We start from the raw sequence: 26291 nt of genomic DNA, 5'->3' as shown, positions 1-26291 counted from the left end.
GGTGGCTGACATTGCATTTGCCTAAAAGCAAATACTTAACTGTCAGAGGACTGTGAGGCAGAAAGATCAGATGCTTCTGGCTACTAGTGAGCTAGAATATATTTCTGCAAGTACCTAAGAAACTCACAAAGATATTTCTTTTGTTAATGGAAACACGTTTAATTGGAGAACACTGCTGTCGAAAACCTCTCTTACAGGCAATCTTGTAGCACCAGGCATCTGACAGTGTGGAAGGTGTGAAGGTGGTGAAGCCAAGAAGTGAGTCATGAGTCGGGCACTTCACTTTAATTGAGATGAAGGAAAGCGTCTTTTTTCTTGCAGAGCTCTCTTCTTCTGCCTAAGTCTCTATCCCAGGGCGCACATGCCATTTTTCTAAACTCTAAGAGTAACCATCTACTGAAATTTATCACCCCCTTAGTAATGGAGTACCCAGGAGCAAAGATTCAGTGAGCTTGCTTGCTACCTCTTGACTCAGTTTGTGTTCAAAAAATGAAAAGCAGCTGATTCTAAAATTTGATTTGCCAGGACGCCTGGGTGGCTCAGTCAGTTAAGCGCCTGCCTTCAGCTCAGGTCATGATCCCAGGGTCCTGGAATCGAGCCCTGTGATGGGCTCCCTGCTCAGCGGAGAGCCTGTTTTTCCTCTGCCTGGTGCTCCCCCTGCTTGTGCTCTGTCAAATAAATAAATAAAATCTTTAAAAATATATAAAATAAAATTTGATTTCCCAAAGACTAGAAACCACTCACAATGATCCTCTTTCCTATAATCCTTTAGAATTTTCACATCTTTTAGTAGTGAGTTACTACTGTGTAACAAGAGACAGACCTGGACTGGGTGCTGAGAAGACAAAAGTTCACGCACAAACCACAAGGAGATGCCACTTCTCACCCACGAGGCTGACTAGGATTTAAAAGTGTTTGCATGTCAATTATAGCCCAATAAAGCTGGGCAAAAAAGGGGCAACTACCAAGTGTCGGTGAAGAGAGGGAGAAATGGGAATGCTCCTATGATGCCAGTAGGAATGGGACAGAAGGCAGCCACTCTAGACAACAGTCTGGCAGTTCCTGAACAAGTTAAACATACAGTTAGCATATGATCCAGTCATTTCCACTCCTAGGTATACACCCAGGATAACAGAAAACACATGACAACACAGAAACTTGTACACGAACCTTCATAGCAGCATTACTCATTGTAGCCAAACAGCAGAAACATCCCAAATATCCACCAGCCGGGGAGTAAACAAAATGTGGTAAAGCCATACCACGGAATAGTAATCCATAAATAAACAGAAACACAGTACTGACACACGCTATAACATAGATGAACCTTGAAAACGTTAGGCTAAGTCACAAAAGGCCACATATCGTATGACTTCATTTACATGAACTGTCCAGAAGAGGCAAATCCCATGGGAGCGGAAAGCGGATTAGTGGTTGCGTAAGATGGAGGTCAGGGAAATAATGGGGAATGATTACTGATGGGCATAAGGCTTATTTTGGGGGTGATGAAAACGTTCTGGAACTATAGAGCGGCGATGGTTGCACAACTTTGTGAATATAGTAAAGAACATTGAATTTGTATCTTAAAAGGGTGAATTTTATCTGTTTTAAAAAATGTCAGTGTGCAGACACCTTCTGATTCATGGAGCTCACCAACCTCCTTTCTTATCTTCAGGACAACTGTCTAGACTATATTGATCACTCCTTCCTTGAACAAAATTATCCAATTCTCTTTACTTGCCCCAGAACATCTTCAATTTCCACTCCCTGAGAGCCACGGAGGTGGAAAGGGACGGCTGACACATCTGAAGGCCCTAGAGCTGACTTCCCGCTCTGACGCCTACTGGTGTGTGAATCCTCTCAGCCTTACATTGGTGTTTTGTTGTTGTTGTTGTTGGCACATTTTCAAAATATTTATTATTTTAAAAGACTGCGGTGAAATATACAACATAAAATGTATCAACCTAACAATATTTAAGGGTCCAGTTCATAGCACTAAGTGCATTCACACTGTTGCACAACCGTCACCACCATCCACTTCAGAACATTTCCACCTCCCGCAACTGCAACTCCATCCCTACTACACTCATTCCTCATTCCCACCCTCCTCCCAGCTCTCAGCAACCACCATTCTACGTTGTTTCTATGACTCTGACTACTCTTGGAACCTCATATAAATGGAATCGTGTTGCATTTGTCCTTTCATGACTGGTTTATCTCACTCAGCACAATATCCTAAAGGGGTTAGGACATCCATGTAATACTCCCAGTGGTACTACATCCATGTCCCAGCAGGTACCAGAATTTCCTTCCTTTTTAAGGCTGAATAATATTCCCTTGTATGTTTATACCCCATTTTGTTTATCTATTCATCTGTCAGTGGACGTTTGGGTTGCTTCCACTGTTTGGCTCTTGTGAATCATGTTACTATGAATACGGGTGCATACAAATATTTCTTTAGGATCCTGCTTTCAATTATTTTGGGTAGATACCTGTAGGTGGAATTGCTGATCATATTTTATTTTCAATTTTTTAAAACTGTCCTGTTTCCTATAGTGGCTACATCATTTTACGTTCCTACCAGCAATGCACAAAGGTTCTGGTTTCTTCACATCCTTGACGAACCTTGTCATCTTTTGCTTTTGCTTTTGTTCTGTTTTTTTTTGTTTTGTTTTGTTTTTTTTAATAGCAGCCATCCTAATTGGAGTGAGGTGTCTAAGCCTGAATTCTCAGTTCATAAAAGGAGCATGATAGTTCTTGCCCTGCCTACAAACAGGTCATTTTCTTTGCCTCTCTTCTCTGGGGCTGTTGGAAGATTTGAAGTTAGTAATGCAGTTTAAATACTGATCAACAACATGCCCCCATGTATAGTTAGAATTGACTACTTTGTGATTTGAAGAAACATTTCCAGACAAAGCGAATGTCCAGAGGACCCCTCATTTTGCTCAACAAATCCTTCCTAACAACTCTCATTGTAATGCTTGGTCCTGCCTTGATGATCTGGGTTGACAAACTGTCTCCTAGAAGCGTTACTGCACCTTTTGCTACATGGCTTAACTCTTTGGAGTCCTTGACCAGCCTTGCCTCCTGTCTGGGATGGTCACTCTCTCTCCCATTTCACAGATCCTCATGGCTGGTTATCGTTCCTGTTGTGGGTGGTAATTCCAAGTCTGGACATTTAATGACTTTGGATAATGAGGAAGAGAAGGAAGAGGAAAGACGGTGCAATGTTAGCACCAGAGATGACTGTAGCAAAAGTCAAGATTGGATTCACGTCACATTGTCATTCGTATGCATACCCATACGGCAAGCACTGGAAATCTGGGGACCTGAGGTTCTAAATCATAGTTGGTAGTGCCTTTAGTGCAAGTACTTCTGAATACAACAAAATTCCAGGGCAATGGGATAATTTGCAGACTGCTCCCCAAAAGTTTTCTGAAATGGGATTTTTTTTTTTTTTTACCATATTTTACACCTTGAATCTGTGCTGGGAACCTACTTATATGTGATGCGACCTTATATCTAATTATTACTTATTCATCATTCACCTGTATCATCCACATAGGTGTGTGGACCCCTTAGGCTATTTTCTAAATCATTGTTACTCCAAATTTGCCTGTACCTTAGCATCATCTGAAGAGCTTTAAAAAATTCCCCATGCTCAAGGCACATCCCATACCAATTAAATCGGAATTCCTGGGGGGTAGGACCCAGGCATCGATATTTTTAAAAATTACACAGGAAATTCCCATGTGCAATCAAGTGAAAAGTACAGCTTTAAATCAGTGGTTCTCAAACTTATCTGAATACAAGCAGCACATAGAGAGTTGATTAAAAACTCTATTCTCTACGTTATTCCTGGGTCCCAGCCTGGAACTTCTGCATCAGGATTTCAAAGAGGCCCAGTGGTCTGTGGATTTAACAAGCACCTGGGGTCTTGTTGAATTGTCATTGAGAAATTTGGAGAACCCAATTCTAAAACAATGAATTAGTAGAATATGACTCAAAGTCCCAGTGGGATGTTCCTTTTGCATCAATGTAGATCATCCCTTGGATGTTTCCTTCACGGGTCATGTGCTCTGGTTCCAACCTGCCCAACAGAGACACATGTGATCCAATAAACTGGATGTTTCCTTCACGGGTCATGTGCTCTGGTCCCAACCTGCCCAAATGAGACACATGTGATCCAATAAACTTTCCTCTGCTACAAGCCATCGCCCAATTCCCTTCCATTTTATTTGCTAGTTTTTACGTTTCCCCTTGCTTCCTCTCCCTTCCTAAGTGACTGGGCTCTTAAAAAAGGATCAATAAAAAGGGCAATAAAGGTTTGGTCCCCAACTTACCTTCAGCATCAGTCTTCATGCTGACACTGAACATCTGAACATTTTCTTGTTTATTATTAAGAGGGATAATGAACATTAGCACTGTGACACCACGTTACATGGTTATTCGCTTTGTAGGGGGGTGTTCCACAATTTTTGAGCACCTTCTGAGTGCCAGACCTGTGGTGTGTGTGTGTGTGTGTGTGTGTGTATACAAAGTCCTACTGGGTCATAATTTTGCCTTCATTTTTGCAGATTAGGAAACCCAGGCATGGGCAAGTAAAGCCACTGACTTGGATCAAATGAATATGAGGTGGCAAGCCCAGATTTGAACTACAGCCTGGCTGATTTAGAAGCCCAAATGCCGTGAAACCTTGCATCAATTGAATGCCAGGTGCATTTTCTCTTTGAGATGCCCAAGCTCCCCTCCTGAGTGCCACACTTCTGACTTCATGCTGTGGGACTGGTAATCACTGACTGAACTTCATTCATGCTCACACAGCAGAGAGGGATTTTGGCCTCCCTGCCCACTACGATGGCCTTGGCATTGACTCTCCAACCCCTCTCCAGGTGGACTTGGGTTGCCGGTATATAGATTGATCACCTGCCTCAGCTCTTAGCCTAACAGTTGTGACAGGTGACAACAGAGCTAATTAGTACCAATTGTGGTGATACTTACCATGAGGTGGGTACTTCCCGCTGCGAACTGATTGAGACCAATTAATCATTCCATAGGAGTATACTGAACAGCGAGCTACTGGAAACCGATCGCATCACTACTGACAAGCTCTGCATTTCTTGTCACTGCTTTGGGAGAAAATGCTTTGTTTTCATCTTGTCACTGTGCAGCCAAACGAAAAATGCCATTCCCACCCAACAAGTTCTTCTAAAATGAGTGTTTATCCCCCCAAATAATGATGTGAATTATTAATTACTGTAGAAGGGAAGAGCGCTCCTGCATGCTGTAGCAAACAGGACCAACCCAACAGCAAGGTGAGGAATCTTGGCAAAAGTTCTTTAAAATGCAAAGCCATTCTTAGAAAGTAACTGCTCCAGCCTGTGAAACCACACAGAGCATTGGAAACCCTCCTCGTGCCAGGTGTCAGACTGGATAGGACCCGTATCACACTGCAGAACAACTGGGAAATTCCTCTTTCTTTGTAAAAGGAAAGTTTGTTTCCTTTACAAATGTTGCTTATAAAAGGAAAAGAGGCTCCTGCTCCTATTTCAGTAGTCAGAACTAGTAAGAGTTCTACAGAGAAATCAGCACAAATTTATATTTTATTTTTTCATCAATGTCTTGTAATAGTTTTAGATTTGCAGAAAGGCAGTTCAGACGGTATGGTTCCCATACACCTCACACCGTTTTCCCCACTGTTAACACCTTCCCTATTGTTATATTGTGGTACATTTGTCACAACTAAGAAGCCGATATCAATACACTATTACCAAAATCCACGCTTCACTCAGGTGTTCTTAGGTTTTACCCAATGTCCCTTTCCTGCTCCAGGATCCCATCTAGGAGACCCCATTATATTTAATCATCTTGTCTCCCTAGGTTTCTCTAGACTGACAGTTTCTCACACTTCCCTTGTTTCTGATGATTGCCAAAATCTTTTTAGGTCTTGCAAGCATTTGGACAAAAATAAAAAAAAAGAAACCCAAGAGTTCGAGGTCAGTTGGTGAAAGGGGATTATAACTAACACACACACACATATTCCATTTTTATAAATTTGTTTATTCCAAAAACTTTACTATGGATAAAGTGAGGTGGGGATATGCCATCATATCTGGCAATAATGTTCACAGAAACGTGCTCAGGTCAAAGAAGCTTTTTCAGTAGAGGCTTCTAATCATTTACTTACCACTTAGTGTGTCTTTTCCAGGAAACAGGAAACCCAGGTTGCTATGCCTAGGCTGGAATACGGATGTGGTGCAAGCTGAAATTGAACTTTTGCTTTACCAAGAAGGACAGAAAGAATAGGAAGAGATGAACATATGGGTTACTTTATATGTTAAGAAACACCAACCTTCTTCAAACCAAATGTCTAAATCCTGCTTAATTAGAAAAAAAAGGAAGTTGATATTTGGATATGTCATGTGTTGACATTCACCCCTTTGATTTATGTGAGGTATGAACTAAAGAGAACAGATTACTTTCCTCAAAAGAGAAGGAAAAGACTTCCAATTTGATGGGAAAAAAGTGTAGGCAGCATTAACTTCAGGACTTGTTAAAACATGAAGGATTAATAGCAAAAAAAAAAAAAGGGAAGGAAGAATTGTGAATGTCTCCAGTTCAGTATCTTCAAAAATGTTCGCGGTTTCTGAGAATGGCTCACTGGACCACATGAAAGTGATGCTAAAGGACTCAGCCACACGACTTCTCTAAATCCAGAGCTGGGACTCCTCTACACTTACCATCAAACCATTTTCCTTGAAGTGTAGCCACAAACTAAATTTATTTTTTATTGAAAAAGTACTAAGTCCTTACAAAGAGGGCAAACACAGCATTCAGAAATACGGGTCTTCCCCTCCCCCCCCACCGGCCTCCTGCCCAGCCCCCCCTCACCCCCACAACCTTGACAGAGTAAGCCATGTAAAGAAGAGTCAGCTTTTTAGTCTATGAATTCTTCCTTGGCTATGTAAAATAAAAAAGACAATGATGGCGTTCAGCTATCGAACACAACAGAACTCAATGATCAGGGATTCTTTCTCAAAAACACAATAGTTAACAGGGTAATCAGATTCAGAAGTGTTGCACTGTCAAGGACGTCTAAAAACAATTGCACGATAGATCTGTCTTGCTTTGTGGGCAACCTCCTTCTGAATTTGTAGGATTTGGATTTTGTGCCTGAGATGGAAAAAGGAGGAAGAAAACACAGTCTCCCTAGGAATGTCACTCAACAACACCCTGCTGATAAAATAAATCTCCATTTGGAGGATCCACCCAAACAGTCATGGAATATCCCACATTAGATTATTACCAAGCCACTTAGGTCAGAAATTATAGGGGGACCATTAAAAACAACAACAACAACAAAAAAAACCTAAAGTGTTCCAGTCCGCATATGCTCTTCACATGGTTTTTTTTTTTTTTCCTTTACTGTGGTGGTTTTGCCCGCTGTGATGGTGCATGGAGTCAGGGAGATCATTCTAAATTTAGCAGGATAATAAAAGAATTTTGCAAAAATAGGTCCTTTCTCATTTTAAAACTATATGGTGACTCCAGATCTCTGGGGAAACACATGGGAAGTGAGGTCCTGCAGCCAAGAAGCAATGTGGTACAAGGCAGAAGCTATCTTTGTCTCTTTTTATCTGCCTGGAATTACTTAGATATGCTTATGCCTAAGGCACAGAGATGCAGCAGATGACCTCTTGGACTGTGTCTAGCTTGGTGGTTCTACTGATAAACTACTACTTTGAAGTACTGAGAAGGACCAGAAAAAAACGGGTTTAAGTGCTTGCTAAAAGAAGGATGCAAGAGACAAGGGTGAACTGACTTCTGTGATTGTCACCCAATCCCAAGGCCCACCCAGCCCCCAATTTCCACACCAACGCTTTTTCCACTGACGATTTTTTGATGTTTAACAAAAGACTGAAAGACTGAGAACGACTAGAGTGTGGAAAGGGATAGAAATCTGTCCTGGTTGTTCATTTCTAAGCGGAAATAAGTCCCCTCTTAACATGTAGGTATACTTGGAAGACCAGAGGATAAATAGGTATCAAATTTCCCAGTGTTCCACCTGAGCTGGTTTTTCAAAGAAGGACAAAATAATAAGTAAATTCCGAGACAAACAAAACTGTATGAAAAAAAAATTCCTTTGGGATCAAATGGTTAAATTTATAGCACTTCAGGGATTGTTCTCTGCCCATTTTTGTCCCCTAGGGGAAAACCCTACCTCGTAAGACTCAGAATGTACAAATTAAAGGCCATTTACATGGAGTTTGAAGTTTCCAGTTTTGGAAAAAATGTGGAGTCAGTAGACTCCTGTTTGAGCCATGTGCTTCATTGAATGATATGGCTGATAGTGCTGGTCAGCTGGAAGAAATGTGATCGTAATTCCTAAACACATATGTTGCCGTACACCCAATATGCACGCCAGTCAATGATCATAATGGAGTGGAATACTTTGCTTTGTGCATATCTAAATAAAAATACACTAAGACAATATTTTTTCTCCTTTTCCCTAAAAAAATTGATTTTCTGTAAAGAATAGCAGTAGTTTTTCATAGTAATCTGAATTTTGTTTATAGACTTATGATGATGAGCATTTTATCTTTGGAACTGGTGGCTACTGAGATTCACAGAGTACCTATTGTACCTCTCCAAGAGTTGAAAAAAATAAGGTGTCCAATGTTCTTGAGGAACCAGGAACAATATGAAACCAGATGATGAAGAGTTAAGAAAAACTTCTCAGCCTGCTAATGAACTCCATCCTGCCCTGGTGAGACCACCCTCCTTTTTAAGTAAGAGGTAATTTAATATGCATCTAACTCAGTTGTGTTGGGTTTCATCCAATCTAAGAGTATCAGTGTGATAAATTATAATGAATTGTCTGCAATACCTCACAAAGTGACTATAACAGACCTGAAAAACAAGATCCCTCAGCCTGATTTTCCAATTCCCTTTTGAATACTTTTTGCCTTATTCCTGTCAGACCACTCTGAAACTTGAAAATGTTTCTTCAAGCTCCCTCACACTGAAAGTTATGTGCTTCGAGCTCCATTTGATTAGATCCACAACTGTTGGCCGTCTCTATTAAATCAAGCCCCACACTTGAAAACGACACCAACTGTGAGACCAGCCAAATACTATAGCAAGAGAACTAACATGGCTCCTTTAGTTTCCAAAAGGTTTCTTTACATGTTAATTTCCTTTTGTAATCCACACTGTGTGCTGGGAAGTGGGTTAGTGAAATGGACTCCATTCCTATTTCAGATTTTGAAAGAGCAGCTGGATCTAGGCACCCAAGTGTCTGTAGGGTAAATGGGCAGAGATTGGAAAGGGGGTCAGCAAACTCCAGTTGCAGCAGGGGCCCTGTTGCTACAGCTGTGGGACTTTGTCCATGTGACTTAACTTCTTGAGGAGGGTTTCTTCATTTAGATTAAGAACCACTGTCCTAAGGAAAAGGCCACCTTCTTTTCATTTAATGGCTTTAGATAGGTTCAACTCTTCAGAATGCAAAGGCAAGACTGTTATTCTATGGATGATCCATCCTAAAATCAGTAGATGATCTGTCATAAATAAAAGTGATGGGATTGGTATTAAGCTGTTTCCTGTGCTGGTGGAAAGACAGCAGCCTTTAGGGTGACACACAAAATCTATGCAGGAGGGGCAGGATAGGATTTTTTTTTCCCCCTATTCATAAGATACAGATGTTGTCATGTAAAGATTCATGGGCTGGTAATCAAGACCAATTTTCTGTGTGAAAATTCTATTAATTCTATCAGGCGTAATTTCTTCATAGGCAACATAATGGGCATGTTGGACTTGTAAGCCTCGCAAGGGCAAGAGGTACGCTTTGCTCTTCTGTGTTGAGCTTTTTGCTTAAGGCCATTCCTAAGACCTAGGAGGTATGTGCATTCACTTCCTATTGCTGCTGTAATGTTACCACCCACTGAGTGGCCTTAGGATACAAATTTATAACCATACACTTCTGGAGGTTAGGAGGCCTGAAACTGAGGGGTAAGCAGGGCTGCATTCCTTCCTGGAGGCTCTAGTGGAGAATCAGTTTCCTTGCCTTCTTTCCAGGGTGTACAGGCTGGCCTCATTCCTTGGCTCATGGCCACCTTTCACCTTCAAAGCAGCAATGACTACTTGAGTCTTCCTCCTATCACATCACTTTGATTCTGCTTCTTCCATCATCACATTTCCTTCTGAGCCTGACTCTCCTGACTCCCTCTTTCACTTCTTAGAACCCAGCCTTTTAATTACATTGGGCCCACCATGATAAGCTGGAATGATCTCCCTTTCTCAAGATCCTTAATTTAATCATATCTGCAAAGCCCCTTTTGCCTCCTGAGGGGATATATCCACCGGTTTCCGGTATTAGGAGGTAGACGTGTTGGGTGGCCATTACTCTGCCTACCATAGTGTTCAATAAATATCTGATGAACTTGTAAATATCCTGAGAAAATGGTAAGGTAAATACTTTGAATTATTTGTAAGGTTAGCTAATTCCCATAGCTCACCAGTAGCCAAAGTCATGGTCACATGTCCACCGTACACTTCTGATCTCTCTCAAACATACAACCTTCATTCTCATTCAAGCTCATTTTTACCTGACCCTGTTTTAGATTCAAAAAAGCATACTGGTTCTATTTTATTCTATTTCATCTGGTAGACAGAATATAATCTGTTGTGACAGATTTTCCTGACCAAGTTAATTGCTCACTCTCACATAGAGACAAAGATACACCCAGAATAGAGATTTAAAACCATGTCCCTTGCATCCCGTCTCATACTAAACTTTCTCCAATTACTATTTCAAAAAGATCAACCAACAAAAAAGAGAGGGTGGTAACCTTCAGGCGGTAGTAAAGATGCATGGAGCATATTGCAATCGTACCATTGAAAACCCAAGCTTTTCTCTGTGATGAACAAACTCCAAGTCATGTACCTTCCCCCTCCAAAATAAATCCTTCAAATCAAAGTCACGGTCCCTGAACTGCTCTCCCACTAGAGGTGCTACCAACTGCCATGTCAATCAAGATCCATATACCTTCTGTCAAAACTCTTTCACATTTGTCTCATGCCATTAAAAATATATGACAATAAGCTACCTCCAACTGCCACCCAATCCTCCTCCCACCAACGCAGGATGATTTTGGCGGGCAACCTAAAGGAACTTCAGTGATGGACAATTACATATTTTCATTTTGAAGTTTTCCATTTTTTTTATAGTTATGTTATGTTAATCACTATACATTATATCATTAGTTTTTGACGTAGTGTACCATGATTCATTGTTTGCGTATAACACCCAGTGCTCCATGCAATATGTGCCCTCCTTAATACTCATCACCTGGCTAACCCAACCCCCACTCCCTTCCCCTCTGAAATCATCAGTTTGTTTTCTGGAGTCCATAGTCTCTCATGGTTCACCTTCCCCTCTGATCCCTCTCTCCTTTTCCCCCTTCCTTCTCCTAATGTCCTCCATGCTATAAACTGTGGGAGGAGCCAAGATGCCCTTCAATAGACGAATGAATAAAGAAGATACGGTCCATATATACAATGGAATATTACTCAGCCATCAGAAAGGATGAACACCTATCATTTGCATCGACATGGATGGAACTGGAGGGGATTATGCTGTTTTCCATTGTTTTGAAGCAACTGACATTTTATGCCTGCTAGTTTGTGTCACTCTGGCAAATTTCTACCAGTTCTCAGTCAAAACAATTACAGGAACCCTGTCTTATCGTTGACTTAATTGTAGCATTCAGAAAGGGATGACAACCTATTGTATTTGTTTAATGCCAGCCCTATCAATGTATCATATAAAACTGGTATCAAAGAGTAATTGGGAATAACTGTAAATTAATGTAACACTGTACTGTAAGTATGTTGACAGTAAGAGATAAATAATAAAAACTAGATTGATATGCAACAACACTTCAGAATTGGATCCCCCCAGGCATTTTCTTCTTTTAAATGTGGCAACAACATTCTATCAGTGCATTCTATCAGTGACAAAGTCCACAGATTTACTTACTGATTGTCTTAAGTACAAACGAAATATCTCTCTGTGGTCTAGAGGAAATAACTGTGCAAGACTCACAAGGTGTAAATTCTCCTGAATGATTTTTCCTGCAATTCTAGAAGGTCACTAAATATTTAGCACCTACTGTTTGCACATATAAACTTCCTGAGTTGAGTTTAACACAGCATATAGCTCTCACTAAAGAATGTGAATTTCTATGGGAAAATCTAGTTCAAAGGTAAACAAATCTCTACTATGTATTTTTCCCCTTATTTTATTCTATACTCTGAACATGAGCCTTAAAATGTAAAGAAACAATGGGCAAACTGATATATATATGGAATTAATAATATTTACTATCAAGATAGTAATATTTACTATCAAGATAGTAATATTTACTATCAAGAGGCAGGACAAATAAACACAAAATAAAGTTAAATTTCTAAATAACTACTCCTGGAATCAGAAAATGCCATAACTTGGTGGTGATAATGTCTTTCACATGGAAAATACAAGGTACTGTGGAAAGTTCCATCTAGGTCTATGTTGGCCAGCTCAAATGCAGAGGTGAAGAACTTTGTCAAAAGGCCAAACAAAAAAAACTCCCCAAAACCCTACATCTTTTTAGGGCAATCAGACTCAGAAGGCAATAAGTGTTTCATTTTCCTGTATAATTTGAGTAACTACCTCAGTTTCTTACCCCGCCCCTGCCCCCCCCCGCCTTTTCAAAATGTAGACAAGGGCTTTAGCTAGTTGTCTAAGTTGTCACACATCTGGAAGACTATTTTAAAACACATTCAGAATGTTTTGACTACATGATGCCAAGCATCTGGCAATAAAACTTCTCTAAGGTATTTTTTTTCTATAGGATTCAGTCTGTGTAGACAGTCATTGTGCCAGGTTTTGAACTACACGTTTTATTTGCAGAATGACAAAAATATATATGCAAAGGTAAGGTTTTCCTTCTGCTTTTGATTTAGGTAAATTTAACTTAATGATGTTAACAGGGTTGCCATTGATACCTGCATTACTTGAACTACTGTCTGGTTGTGCTCTCCCCGCTGTCCCCAAAAGCCCTTCAGTGGCCTCTACTGGTCAGTTCCTCCCCAGGAACATTCTCTCCCAAATGGACAGCATTCACTCACTTGTCTAAATAGTAACTGACTTTATTGGTTTCATTCCACAGCAAGGATGAGGGAAAGCGAGGTTTCTCGTTTTCCCTGTCTAATAGGAACCAGCCTTAGGAATACCTGTGGTTCACCAACCATCCCCAAACCATTTGCAGGATCTTGAGGTAGGAGGTAGGTATTCTTCATGTGAGGTCGCCTCCCTCCTAATGCAAGCTAGCTCAGCCTTCCAAAGGCTGTTTCCCCCAGACTAACCTAACTATCATTTTATCTCCACTCCACTTTCAATGTTTCACACTAAGTCTTAAGTCAGATGACACCACAGTAGGGGGGTGTTCTGGGTAAAATATGCATTAATTATTTCAGTTTAATAGCTTGTAATCTACTACAGATCATTCATTCTTGCTCTTGACCTAAGAGAAGAGGGATAAATTCCTCATAGGCCAAGTACAGACCATATTCATCATTGTAGCCTTGGCACCTAAGCAGGGTGCTAGGCACAATAAAGGTCTGTTAAATTGTTCTGGATAAAATGCAACCTGCTTCCGTGTTGAAGTAAAGACCGCTACATTTCAAACCTGAAATAAACTTAGCCAGGCAGTCGGGTTTGAGCCTAAGCAGTGTTTACAATTTAGAGAGTCATCAAGAGCAGACTCATGCGGTGGGTCTGCCAGAACTCTATTAACATTAGGGTGCTACTGGTCAACTCTAAAGACCAATGACCTATGTGTTACGAACTTTGGAGACAGTAGAGTACCAGCTTGCCTTATTTAGGTGTCCCTGACACAAAGAACATTCTCTTTGGGGAGAGAATCACTCTGGAATATGCCCTGACTAGCTTGTTCTGGAAGTTACCAGGCCGTTCAGGGCTCTGGAACATGATCTGCAACAATGGCTGTGCAGCAATGGAAGCCAGCATGTGGCCGTGAAGCTTGCTCTAGAGGTGAGTGAGGGCAAGCCCTTGCTGTCTGATGGGGCGGTAGCAGAGGGGAAGGCAGCGGGGCTTGGATGCTGGGGTCCCAGCAAGTTGCCTGTAGCATCACAGCTAGTCCTTGTAACTTTATTCGTGAACATACTTGTGACCTCCTCTGGGAGGGGGCCCGGAAAACAAGAGGGAGAATGTGAAGAGCCCAGAAATCTTAAACTGCAGATGAGGTGAGAGCTACAGATGTATGGTTTACACTGTTAACAAGACCTCATTAAACCAGTCTGGTGTGGCCCAGGAAAACCAGGATTTGAGAGATAGATGGATTAATACATAGAGGAGAGAAAATGAATTTGATGACATCAAGCGATATAATATTTTGCTATTTTAGAGTGTATCTAATAGCATATGGTATTGTTATTTCTCTTTTAAATATATTCTAAATCAAGTATTTGAAGCAGTTTTATAATCCTTTGAGCCGAAAATTTATCTAAGAAACATGTATAAAAATCTCCAAAAGGATTAATAGTTCCAAGGTGGGGAATGTATTTTAACTCAGAATTCCTCAAGAAAACCGGCCTTCTCTGCAGGTTTTACAAATCAAAGCAATTGGTGGCTAATCTTTCTAACCTTTACTCAGTTTTCTGTCGATGAAAAATCAGAATCAGGGATTATTACTTTCACAAAGGATGTTTAGACATCTCAGTGACATGATCACCATATAAAATATAATTCAAATGATCTCAGTTTAAACACTGACTTTGACAGTTAGTAAAATCATTTAATTTTCCACTATGGAAACTATTTTAATCATTTTAACCTCTTTTAGATTATATCAATTCTTTGAGATGAAGTACGATGGAGAATCAAAATAATCTTTGGAAATTGAGCTCTATTGCAAAAATGATTCCCATTCTTCAGCAGGGATATTAATGGATAACCTTTCGAGGGCCTCTTCCTTGTATTTCTCTTCTTCTTCTACCTCTCCCGTGTCACACAGCTCAAAGAAAACCTAGCTCATGAGAACAGACTTACTTAATGGTCCCCTTCCCGCTGCTTTCCCCCATCCTCTTTCATTCACATTCCCAACTTTGCATCTCTCTTCTCATTTTCCTTTTTTCTTTCCGCGGAATGACCACCTCAAAGGATTAATTCAGAACAGGCAGCAGAAAATGGTAACAAGAGTGGGCAAATCAGGATGTGGATTTAAAATCAGGAGGTATTTTAAAGGAGGGGAGTTACTCAAATTAAACATATGTTAAGAATATGGGTTTGTTGTTCATGGCATACCTGCTGCCTGCGATCCCAGCCTCCTCAGACCAGCCTTCAAGGGCAGAGCATTCCCTAGCAGAATAATAGAGTGGCTCAAGTGAACATGGATCCGGGCAGCCCGGCGAGCTTCCTTTCCTCTCGGTCTGACTTCACTCTTGGAACACAGGTGGTAACTGAACTAGCTGAACTACCGACATGGTGGCCCCTCGGGCTCAGAGCCAGAGAGAGAGAGAATGGAATTCAGGCTCCAAGTAATCAGGCTTCGGGCACATAACAATTCTACTACTCGGTCTTGGCATTTATACCAAACTTGGTTTTAACTGATATGGCCTGTTTCCCAAGGCGTCATCTTTCTTACCTTGTTACATGTGAACGAGGCAGCCAATCCATTGGTCTTTTGAGAAATAGGCTGTACAGATGCTTAGAGTGTTTCTGTTTGGGCTGACCTGCCATCAACCTGAGAATAAGGCAAACTGTCCTCTGTAGGTAAAAACGAAGAGCCTTGTCCTATTTCTACGCTTTCATTGTATGTAATCACCCTGTGCAGCTCTCTGCTGTCCCAGGATTAAGTACCCAAATATTATTGATAGGAACCAGTCACACTTATGCTCACTCAAGGGTTTCAGCTGGAACGATGCAGAATAGCAATATATTTGCTCATATATATCCTTCCTTGCTTCAGACGAGTTATGAGGTTGAGAGCAGTAATTAATATATTTCTTACTTGAATGCACTGTACTGATAGACAAGATTCAACAGTCTGGGATCTCTAGGGATAGGCACCCATGAAGTGGACATTAAAAAATCCATAAGGGTTTTGAGGGAAATATTTTTAATTTGGTTTTGAAATAATATATGTCCAAGAAACTCAAGACCCCTCTTTCCCATTTGTTTTGATATTATTCCTAGGACACAAGAGCTACCTAATTAGCTGTGAAGTTACCACAGAATAATAAAGGATAACTGAATATAATGAAAAATAAAAAATAAATAAGTAAAATTAGCTTAATAATTTTTAAATAAATAAATAAACGATAACTGGTTTCCCTTTACATTGACTGAAAAGTGGTAACTTTCTAACTAAATGAATGGAGCTGGGGAACAAATGATTTCCGAGTCCCTCCAGAATTTCATAAATGTCCATTTATGAAGTATAATGTACAAACAATAAAACCTTTTTCACTCTTCATTAAAGCAATCAGGTCCCTGACATTTGATGACCAGTTCAGGTTATCACATAGTCTTGGTGCAAATATATTTTCATATTTCTGTAACGATGTCCTAAATCAGCAGAGAACCTGATACATGAAAATTCCTATTTAGACAAAAAAATAGTTTGGAGGCTGTGCTTATTTGCTTCTAAAAAAAATTCAGTTAGTTATCAAGGTCTCCTCTAGTGAGCTATATCTGATTAAGAACTGTCCTTCTTCCTCCATGTTGTCTGAATTTGTGATGTTTTATAGAACTTGGCTCAGCTGTCCCTCTCCCAAAGGGGAGAACATATTGTTAATGTTCTAAAGGCAGGAGGTTTGTGTTAAGCCTGTCTCAGCAGCTTCAATATATAGATGGGAAAATCCAGTGAAATCCAGTTCCAAAATGTAGCAAGTCCTCACAATTTGAGCAAACACATTGAAGAAGAGACCATGAAACAGGTAAACAGCCTGATCAGAAGTGTGGCTTGGGAGGTGGGCGAGGGGCAACAGGGAGAGCACAGGTAGAACTTGCCTTCTACTGAACACCTTCCCCCAAAGTGAAGTCTTTTCATTATTTTAGTGGCAACAGGTTGACAGCACCTTGTTGCGCCTTTAATGGAATGATGTCAAAGAAAGCCAGGTGAGGACAAAGATGGTGAGACACATGAGGAAGGTGGTGGTGGGGGGACTGTATTCATGTGTTCATTCCCACTCCCATAGCAACCCAAAGCCAGCTGCCTTGTTGGAGAGACTGTTCCCCTGGACATTCTGGGGTGACTTTGCCTCTGTCTGTGATGCATAATCCTTTTGGATGAAATGCCATTCTGCTGCAGGCACACTGGGAAACTTGGCAGCACTGGCCAGAGATGGGATGGTCTGCTCCGGGACAGGAGCAGGAGCAAAGTTCAAGAAAGGCAAGATGATGACTTGACAGCGGAAGATGGAAAGGAGAAGAATTCAAGAGAATTCAGGCATTGAATAGGTGTTTGACCCAGAAAACCATGAAGTTTCCTTCAAACCCTGAGATTCTACAAGTCTATATATTAATAGGTCTAATGGAAGGAGTATTAACTCATGTATGAGAAACAATTTACACACAAAAAACAAAAGGGAAAGCAAAAAATCTCTTTCTACTCCCCATAGAGTAGGACATGGCTAAACTATCTTAAAGTGGTCATTTGACTTAGTTGGGGATGCATTTCCATTTAAAAATGATTAGAAGATGAAACAAAAATATAATCTCTGGTTACAAATATTAAATGGGTATGGATGCAGAACGATGGATCAGCAGTTAAGATTGGCCAGTGCAGTGCCTCTGTTGCTCAAATGAAATTCAATTACATTTATGATGGAAATCTCCATGAATCCACACTAAGTCTGTCCACAGGGTCTGCCCTCTCCAACATTTTTGTGTGTGTGCGTGCATGCGTGCGTGTGCGTGCAACTTTGCTACTAACGGAGCACATTTGCTTTGACTGTGGAGCTCTTTCCAGACATCAAAAGCCACAGTTCTAGTTTTCATACTTAGAAAATGCCCAAAATGTGTTTCTTTCTAGGGGAACTAAATATTGTGCCACGTTTGAGAGTCAAGCCCTTTGAAGCCCATCAACTGTTGCTTGAAACCTCCTGATTCTATTTTTGTAGGATCTTTGTCTCGTATTTTCTGAAAGGCCTTGAGATCTTGCATGAACATTCTTCTCGTGGCAATTTTAACACAGCTGAACGCTCTCACTTGTGTGGCAGGTAGCACCCATGATAACATACATCATTACATTAATAGTGTTCCCATACAAGAGTTCTTTTCCAGGACTTGTTCGCTGGCTACCCCACGGTGGGATCAGAGGGTGGGATACTTTTGATTTTAAACACAAGGAAAGGGACAGTGGGAGCCAGGCTTTTAGCGATGGAGCCTTTTGGGGCCCAAGGGGAACTGTTCACATCTCGTGCAGGAGAACACTGTGTGACATCACTGTCCACACAGAGCTCCCACCAAGATTAAAAACCACATAGAAGGCAAAATAATTTACTAAAACGTAGACCAAGAGCACTCTCTTTAAGAAATAGTATGCTCAGGGGGGAAAGCTGAAGGAGCCAAAGGCAAAACTCGTGTGTAAGCTGCTTATCTGCTGTTCTTAGGAAGGTGAGCAGATCCAGGCAGCACTCTGTGGGACATTGTGGCCTCTCTCTGCTTCACGCTCTGGAATTATTTTTTTTTTTTCCATTTTTTTCATGCTGTCTCTGTAACACAACCTCTTTACATAGTTTATCTCAGGAAATGACAATTGGCTGTCGAATCCCATACAAATTGATTGGATATGACAGCTCAAAGGAATAAATATTCTGCAGAGAAGAAAGTTTTTACTTATACTCTTGTATTTTCAATCCTTTTTTACCCCTTCTTGCTTAATTTTATTATTTCAATTAGATCATTTAAAAATCAACACATCACATACCAACCTCCCCTAAGAGCAATCATAAGATTTGATGATTTTTCTGATACACAGGCTAGGGTTTCAAATTTGCATTATTTTATCTACTGAATTAACTATGAATTCTAAACCAAACTAATGCTGCCATGTGTTTTTAAACATCTCTAATCTAAACCATCTGGAGAGGCATGGTTTTGCAAAGGCATCCTTTTCAGGACACTCTGTGGATTTTGTCACTGCTTGAGGTTTTGGCAAACCATCAACATTACTATAATTCTCTTTTATGAAATATAGCTTTTGACTAGGATTTTAGAGTTTTGTGTGTGTGTGTATTTATACGAGTGTGGGCACTTGTGTACAATTTTTGCTCTTGTCCCTTTCTCTTTTCAGAAGACCATAGTTATAATACACTTATTTTTTTAAAACTTAAAGTAATAAAGGTTTTTTCTTGTATATAAAGGATAAATTTAATTTCACCTACTCAACATAATGACAGACCAAGTTATTAAGAAGTGGAGAAGTACTTTTGAATAACGCACCTTACCGGACGTAGGTGCTGGCAATGCTTTTTAAACAAGTCATCAGGAGAAAACATTTCAGCTTGAGAGACCACAACAAAAAATTATAGATATGAAATGATTACAGCAACAATGATTTGTGGTATGTGAGGTATGAGCTCAATACATTTATGCAGAGATTACAATTAAAAAATGGCTGAGCTAAATCTTTTGCTTAAGAAAAGCAACACCCTGTTTAATTCTTTGGCTAATAATGAACATAGCATTTTAAAATTATAAATCAAACATAAGCATGGTAAAAGCAAAGTGTAGTAGACTACTTGTTATAACAAAGGTTAAAAAACATCCCCCAGAAGTAAGGATGATGATTCTACTTCCACAAATTCTCTTCAATAATAATGCCTTTAAGGAATTTTGAGAATTAATCACAAAAATGGAAGGGATAGCTTTTTGCTGAGAGCCACTAATCTGAACTGAATTAAAATGATAATGTGACTATTGGGGACTATGAACATCTCTGTAATTTCTTAATAACATGGTATGTTCAAACAACCTCTTTCATCCAACAATATTAGGCAACTTAAAGACATACATAAATCAAAAGGTTTTGGTCAAGTTTGCGGAGGGGGGGATAAAAGGTCTATTTTTAAGAAACAGCTGGCCTGAAGTCCAGAAGTGGGTCTGTGCTTAGAATATAAAGATGCCAAGACATTGCACAGCACCCCTCACAGAGGTGGTCCAGCCTAGAACACTCTCGGTGGGTGCTAACGTGGCCTGGGGCATTACTACAGCCCACCTCCCACTGTTCATGGTTTCCCTTCCTGGAATGGGTCCTCCATATCCACAACTCTGAGGGAGAGGGTTGCCCTTCTGAGACTTTCTCGTTTTATTTTTCTTTTCTTTCCTTCTTTCCTTTCTTTCTCCCTTAGAACTCCTGATATTCTTTTAAACCTGCTTCTGCCTATATTAAAATGTTGTATTATAAAGGAAAAGCACAATCTGATATTCCAGAGAATGGAAGCTCCCTGTAGGGTGGCCCTGGATCATATGTCTTCAGGAGGGACAGCTCTTACCAGGCATGCTAATCTGGTCTTGGATGAAAGTAAACCGTGTGTCAATCCCATCTTCCTTATTACTCTTGCCCCAGGGTCTACAGAGTGGGTTTAGTTCACTTATTGCTATAGGCTGAATTGTATCTCCCCCCCCCCTTTTTTTTTTACTTGTGGCAAGAATTACTATCAAACTCCACTCATTGGACCAGAGACCCTTGTGTTGTTAGCGAAAGATGTGCTCCTCATATAGCACACTACCTCCACTTGTGAGTTCATCGGCCAGCCAGTGGCCTCAACTCCAAGCTCTAACAATGTGCAGATCCCTCACAAATTTATGTTGCAGCCCTACCCCTCAATGTGTTTTTATTTGGAGATTGGGCCTTTGGCAGGTAATCAGCTTTAGATAAGGTCATGAGGGTAGACCCTCATGATGCTATTAGACACCAGAAGAGTTTGCTCTCTTTCTCCCTCTCTCTGCCAGGTGAGGACATATCTAGAAGGCAGGTGTCTATAAACCAGGAAGAGAGTCCTCACCAGAAACCAAAATGGCTGGCACCTTGATCTCGGACCTACCAGTCTCCAGAATGGTAGGAAAGTTATTTTCAGTTGTTTAGGCCACCCAGTCTATGGCATTTTTTTTTTTTTGTGGCAGCCTCAGGAGACTGATACACCTTTATAATCTCTTTTATCCTGACAATAATCCTAAGAGGGCAGTAGAAACCCACTCCCTAAGAATACCCATTCCCCTGACACTGAGGCTTCTCTGACCTCAGTGAATGGCTAGGTGGCAGAGTGGTGAGGACAAGGGGAGGGACGGGCTAGAAAACTTGCTCATATTGCCACCTGGCTCTCATTGCATAGCACCTGTAATTCCTAGGGCAATTCCCTGATGAAGCACAACTGGAGAGAGCCCAGTTCAGATAGCTTTAGTTCAGGGCATGGGAAAGGGAGGAAGGGCACTTAGGGAACTGAGTCAAACCTTCAGTGTTGGAGTCCTGTGCCTTCAGTAATATGTGCACAGGAATGGGGCAGAGCAAACGCTAGGAAGTCTCCGGTTTTGTAATCACATTAAACTTCAGGTTGATCACTTGCAATATGAGATAGTAAGACAAAGAAAGCAATTAAAAAGTGATTTGTTCTAAGGTGTATTCTCATGGTATCCTCTGCATCACACAGCTCACTAGGTCACTTGTAAGGTATACAGTCTCCCCCACTGCTATTTTCAGATAATGAATTGTCTGTGATACAGTCCGTCTGCTATAATCCTGCTGATAATTCTAATTTCCCTAGATGAATCCCAATGATCAATCCTGCCTGTGCTATTTTTGGGGGGAGAAGATTTCAGAAAGAGGGCAGATAAAGAATGAGACTCGGCAAGGCATTTTCTCTGCTCCCAGCTTCCTGGGCCAAAAGAGAAAAAGAAGCTCCTGCTGTTTGACTTAATAAGAATCAGTGTCTAGCTCAAGCCTCAATCATCAGACCAGTCATACTCAATCGGCATAAAAGAAGTATTTCCAAATGTCCATGTTTCGCTTCAGCATGCACGTGTAAGCCTTTTCCTAAAGGCACAAACTAGCTGCCGTGTTGCGGTTCCTCTTGTCTGATCCAAATATTCTATATCTTTTATGTAAGAGCTTAATTTTACACATTTACATCATATGTATTCTTCAGTTTTCCAAAACTGTCTACTTCGAAGAGTGGATCACAATCTATACACAATGGATGAGGTGTTCTCTTCTGGGTTTCTCCAGCCTGCAGTACATCCATCATCACAATGAAAACTGTTTGGGTTTTACTTACATTAGTTAGCATGTTCTTTGTGCATGGACTTTGTTCTCTAATTACTAAGCTCCTATCGTATGCTTCGATTTTGGGTCACCCCAGGAACTCACTCTTAATATGTAGCCCTAGTTGTCAAAGAACTTTCTATTCCTTCATCCTGTTAACCTTAAAAGTAAAAGCTGCCGGTGACTTTACCAGCAAAATATGGGTTTATTCAGGAATAAAAGAGAATTTCAATCCAAGACAAGCAAGCTGCAGCAAAACCATAGGCAAATAAGGGGAGGTGGGGGGGAAGGAGAGGCATGCTTTTTAAGGAGAAAAGGGTTAAGTTGGGAGGGCTGTTATCAACTAAAGTCCACTGGACTAACCTGGGAGTTCCAAGTAGGTGGTTTTTCATTGGCTGAGCTGTTGCCTGTGGGGGGATGAGGAAAGTGCTTCTTTCTCTGGCTGGATTAATAGAGCAGTATCCATGTGCAAGGTCAAGTCCCTGCAATGTCATGTCCCTCTCTTCCTGTTGGGTCTGCAACTGACTAGGGGCAGTAGGGTGTGAGAGCTCCCCCTGCCGAAACCTCCTGATTCCATTTTAGTGAGGTTTCCCGTTATTAATTTTCATAATCCCCTCCTCTTTTTGACTTCTACTGAATAACCACTCTTTGCTACATTCAAGAGAAAAACATAGAAAATGCCTTTTCTCTTTTCTTTTTTCTTTTCATTAGTCAGGCAATCTGAAAGTTACCCTTCCTTTAAGTAAAATAAAAATTCCTAAGAAAAATTCTAACACTTCTCTGGTCATAATACTCCTTGGAAAATGTATTTAAATTAATTTATATCTTTGTGTCCAGAGCTGTTTTGTTGATTTGGATTATGGACCACAATTTGGGTTGGGGGGGGGGCGGGGGGCGGGCGGGACAAAAACTGATGGGAGAAGAAATCAAGTTCATGGCAACCAACCTCATAGTCCCACCAAGGTGGCAGGAAGCCTCTTTTCCACAACATGACAACAAAGCCCCGGCAACTCCCCCAGGTGACTCAGCAGTGTGGGCAGCTAGATGCCAAGTCCCGACTCTCCGTCCCCCTCCTAACCGCCAGCCCACATTCCCTCCTGTGTTACCACCCCTCTTCATGGGGGCAGCTCTCTTCAAGGTCAGTGGGAACCTCACCCAGAACCAAACACTAGATGGTGAAAGCGTGAGTTGCAATTTCATCTGTACCCTTTATAGGATCTTAATGAGAAGCGAAACCACGCATAGGAAGAAAGTTAACTGAGGATTTTAAACATGGATGCACATGAAGTCAGTCAGTATCACTCCATATTCTGCTTTCCCTCTGAAATCAGGAGGGTTTCAGGTCCTTGTCAGTTTCAGGTCATTGTCAAATCATCTTTAAAAAGAGAAGGCTAAGAACAAAGAAACCAGATCAGGAAAAAAATAAAAGTAAAAATAAAAACCTCTGACCAAGCCAAGCCTCTAAATATAGCTTTTCCACTTACTTCAATGCAGATAATTCTAAGATCTATATTTCTGATTCTGTTCATTCCATTTGAAAGAGAAAGACCACACGAGGGTAAGCACTGCAGGGTGGTCAGAATGCATAATCTAATGACAGTGTGTGGAGGCCACTACAGAAGATGACAGGAGCCCTGCCAGAGTGTGCGGTGGGGCCGACGGGCTGATTTCTATGCACAGGCCACTGATGTTTTCCAAGTAAGGACAGCTCTTAGAGAAATGAAAATAGAAAATGCAGGACCAGAGCCCACACTAAGAATTCAGTTTAGCAAAGACACGAAACTGCCCATGGAAGTAAAAGGTATTTAGCCTTGCTATTCTTAACAGGAAGAAACAAGCCTTCCTACTGCAATCTTTTTATGATTAAGCTAAAAGCCTGTCAGTCTTTGCAAAAGAACACTGAACTGATGTCTGTGTCTTGTGCATTTACTTTCTAGCGCCTGAAATGATGTTTTTCTGAGCCATCGGACTGGTGTGCAATGATGCTGTTCTGAAGAATACGAACAATCCACAAAGATCAGCAAGGAATGGATAACTAATGCAATATTCCAAAAGGATACCAGTATGAGCATCATAAGGCACCCAGGGTTTCTCCCTATCCATACTCCTTCTTATGAAGCAAACTGTCTAATTTTGAAATTATTGGAACATCACACGAGGATGTGGAAGCACATTTAAACTGCCTGATTTCAGCAAAATAACGTCTAGAAGGGACCAGCTGTAGTAAATAAACTAGATCAAAGATCAGAAAGGATAGAGAAGAAAAGTGATACATCTGTGAGTAGGACATCAGAGTAATAAAGCCAAGAAATAGTACCCTAGTTTGGGCCAAAGAGGAAAAGGGATGTGTGGGGCAAGAAGAAAAGTCCCACACTTCCCACTAAAGAGGCCGACTAGTTTTGTCACCTTATCATCCCCTTTCTTCATCTCTCCTCTACATCCTGGTGGTTTCCAACTAGTATTGCATATTCAAATGACCTGGAACTTTTACTTTTTTTTTTTTTAAGATGTGTTTATTTGTTAGAGAGAGAGAGTGCGCATGTGGGGGGGCGGGCAGAGAGAGAGAGAGAGTCTTAAGCAGACACTGGGCTCAGTGTGAAGCCCGACAGGGTGCTCGATCTCATGACCCTGAGATCATGCCTGAGCCAAAACCAAGAGCCAGACGCTCAACCGACTGTACCACCCAGGGGCCCCAACCTGGGAGATTTTAAAAATGCCCAGGCTAGACCACAGACTAATGAAATCAGACTCTCTGCCCATGGAAAGCTGGCATCAGTTCTTAAAGCTATCCAGGTGACTGCAATGATCAGCGAAGATGGAGAACACAGCTCTGTTCCATCTCTTCTCTATTCACTGTCCCCCATGCCACACACCTAGAGGCATCACCTGGCTAAATCCTCCACCAATGTCGTATGATGCAATACATGCACTTCGGAATAAAAAAGAGCTGACTTCAAACTTGGCTTTGCTATTCACAGACACCTGCCCTAGTTTCATGACTTCTCTGAAGCTGCAGGTTCTCATCTGGGGAGTAACAGGGGTTTATGACAATGAATAGAAAGAGTAGATTCTCAATACATGTTAGTATCTTTTTTTCCCCATAAATTTAATGTCACAGAGACATTTTCCATGTCCTCAAATTACTATTTTTTTCTCACCTCTTAGGAAAGCTCCCATTCACTTAAAGTCGAGTACTTTCAAAGTTGATCTTTCTAGGTATATTGGCTTACTAGCCTAAAGTAATCAGGAATTAGTAAGATTTCAGGAGGTATTTAAGATAATGGTTTTCTGGATTGCTCTGAGGTGAAATTCAGGTATGATGGTTAATTTTATATGTCAACTTGGCTAGGCTATGGTCCCTGGGGTTTTGGTCAAATACAAGTCTAACTGTGGGTGTGAAGGTATTTTTTAAATGTAATTTACATTTAAACCAGTAGACTTTGAGTAAAGTAGATTATCCTCCATAATGTGGGTGGGCCTCATCCAATCAGTTTAAGGCCTTAAGAGCAAAGACTAGTTTCCTGAAGAAGTACCAATTCTAAATCTCTGTGTCTGTGTCTATATCTGTCTGTCTATCTATCTCCTATTGATTCTGTTTCTCTGGAGAAGTTTGACTAATACACCAAGGATCCTCAGAAGGGCTTCATAATGACTTTTGCTATGCCCATTTCTTCCTTTTCCTCCTCTCAGGAGAGGGATCAAAGCTCTTTTCCTTTCACCTTTCTGAAGCTGGTGATACATTCTATCCCTTACACTTAGGTCAGGTTAAGAGAAATAATTAAATAACAGAAAATAAGTACTATAATGGTATTCAGCATTTAGGTTTTCAAAAGATTTTATAAATGTGGCTTTCATGAATATGAAGGGTCATTTATACGAACTACTTATCATTTCTGAGTAGCACAATCATGATTCTCAATATCTTTCAATGTGTGTGGTTAAATTCTGTAGCTTTTCTTTGAT

At 40.8% G+C, this 26291-nt stretch overlaps 1 protein-coding gene and 1 non-coding gene across 2 annotated transcripts in view; both read right to left on the bottom strand.

Moving 5' to 3' along the window:
- The window catches only part of DYNC1I1 (dynein cytoplasmic 1 intermediate chain 1), a 311144-nt gene that overhangs the window by 80285 nt on the left and 204568 nt on the right, over nt 1-26291 (bottom strand). The gene's annotated exons all lie outside the window — the stretch shown is intronic.
- LOC118021430 lies at nt 20708-20861 on the bottom strand. The gene has a single exon (XR_004682174.1). It is a non-coding gene; the product is annotated as a small nucleolar RNA SNORA62/SNORA6 family (small nucleolar RNA).

The sequence above is a fragment of the Mirounga leonina genome, unplaced genomic scaffold, assembly GCF_011800145.1.
Source record: "Mirounga leonina isolate KUSES-001 unplaced genomic scaffold, KU_Mleo_1.0 Mir_174, whole genome shotgun sequence".
NCBI lineage: Eukaryota > Metazoa > Chordata > Mammalia > Carnivora > Phocidae > Mirounga > Mirounga leonina.
The sequence above is the reverse complement of the archived record's forward strand: the minus strand, read 5'-3'. Positions and strand labels throughout refer to the sequence as shown.